Source organism: Colobus angolensis, unplaced genomic scaffold (genome assembly GCF_000951035.1).
Source record: "Colobus angolensis palliatus isolate OR3802 unplaced genomic scaffold, Cang.pa_1.0 Scaffold501, whole genome shotgun sequence".
In the NCBI taxonomy this organism is placed as follows: Eukaryota; Metazoa; Chordata; class Mammalia; order Primates; family Cercopithecidae; genus Colobus; species Colobus angolensis.
This window is the reverse complement of record NW_012118500.1, coordinates 1260973-1263011: the sequence shown is the minus strand read 5'-3', so window position 1 is coordinate 1263011 and position 2039 is coordinate 1260973. Positions and strand designations below refer to the sequence as shown.

Genomic DNA, 2039 nt, shown 5'->3' with positions numbered 1-2039 from the left:
AGGTCTCTGCTGCTTCCCCTGTTATTTTTTTTAGCTGAGCCCTGTCCCCAGAGGCGGAGTCTACAGAGACAGGCAGGTTTCCTTGAGCTGCTGTGGAGCTCCACCCAGTTGGAGCTTCGCACCAGCTTTGTTTACCTACTGAAGCCTCAGGAATGGCGGGCACCCCTCCCCCAGCCTCGCTGCTGCCCTACGGTTAGATCGGTTAGATCGCCGCAGACTGCTGTGTTAGCAAGGAGGGAGGCTCCGGGGGTGTGGGACCCTCCCGGCCAGGCGTGGTGTATATTCTCCTGGTGTGCCCGTTAGCCTATAGCGCAGTATTGGGGTGGGAGTTACCCGATTTTCCAGGTGTTGTGTGTCTCAGTTCCCCTGGTTAGGAAAAGGGATTCCCTTCCCCCTTGCGCTTCCCAGGTGAGGCGATGCCTCGCCCTGGTTCAGCTCTCGCTGGTCGGGCTGTAACAGCTGACCCGCACCGATTGTCCGGCACTCACTAGTGAGATGACCCCAGTACCTCAGTTCAAAATGCAGAAATCACTGGTCTTCTGTGTCCTTCGCACTGGGAGTTGGAGAGTGGAGCTGTTCCTATTCGGCCATCTTGCTCCGCCCCTCAACAACCGAGAATGTTTTCAACTCTAAGAAACTGTTTTCTTGTAGAGGATTATGCTATGGTGACAAGTCCTGCTCCAGAAGGGGATGGTTGCAGCAACTACTCTGCCAAATGATGAACTCCTTGAAATTTGTCACATACTGAATTTCTCCCACCAGCTGGAACATCATTCCAGCCAGTGTTGATATTAGCCATAACTGCTAGCTGCAGCTGAGTCCTACAGCCTGACCCACTGTATTAGAGAAATGACACTAAATATTGTGGGTAAGATTCCGCTGGCTTGAGGATAACTGTGATGTGCTTTCTTGAGGCTTTACAGAAGTTATTGGGTGGTTTCAGTCTCACCTGACCCTGAGTGGTCACATGCACAGTGCCTGTGAAGTGTTTCCCAGATGACAAACCCACAAGGTCAACAGCCCTTAGTCTTTTACTTAGAGGAAGAGAAACAGCCCTAACCTCATCTTGGGCAGCATAACACTTACAGGCTGCTCTCTCTCCACATGCCCCTTCTGTTGGAAGATGTGGTTTTAATCGTGTATGGAAGATTAGCTGTGTTCCTGTCGGTCTCATAAGCACAAAGCTTACTTTATGCTCTTAACTTCACCTATATTCATGTAAAACTTCCTCAGAAAGCATGAGGCAATGTGAAAAGGAGCAAAGATCAGCATTTGTAGTGAATGCCAAAGCCAGGGAAACTGAACTTCAGGAAGAGTACCTGTTACAGCCAATTGAATGATGAATACAAATGCAGGCCATTTGCATGCCTGTCATAGAAATTCTAAATCATTGCAAGGAATTACTGCAAAAAAGAAAAAGACCCAGTTGATTGAACTGCTTTCATACTACAAAGATGGAAGAAGTATTAAACAAGTCTCTTTTTCTGTTATATCACTTTTATTAATTTGTATGTAATTAGTGTCTGTACAGTGTATGAATGTTACTAGTGTCAACCTGCAGGTGCTATATACTCCCTTTCTCAGGATGCATGTGGTGCCCTTAAGGTACACACGTGATTTTCATATGTGCATGTGTGGGATCTGCTTCCATTCTCATATAAACTCATTCTCAAACTCCTCAGTATTACAAAACTATTCACTTAAAGATATGGATACTGTGAGCAGGAGGTATTGTTTTAGTTGACTAACTCTTCTTGGCTAAATTAATTGAATCGAGTTTTTCAGTAGGTGTAATTTTCTCTTCACCAGACAAAATAGTCAAGTCTGAATCTTTCAGCAAGCAAAAGACATTTTATTTTTTTAAATGGAGAAGGAAATGAACTTGGCTGTTTAAAATATACATCAATTCTTTTTAATAACTTTGGGCCGGGGGTGGAACAAGATGGCCAAATAGGAACAGCTCCAGTCTCCTACTCCCAGCATGAGCGACACAGAAGACCTGTGATTTTTGCATTTTCTTTTTTTTTTTTTTTTTTTTT

The 2039-nt window shown here is 44.9% G+C and overlaps 1 pseudogene; it reads left to right on the top strand.

Moving 5' to 3' along the window:
• The window catches only part of LOC105524693, a 6429-nt pseudogene extending 5253 nt beyond the window's left edge, over window positions 1-1176 (top strand).
• Window positions 1177-2039: the final 863 nt, after the last annotated feature.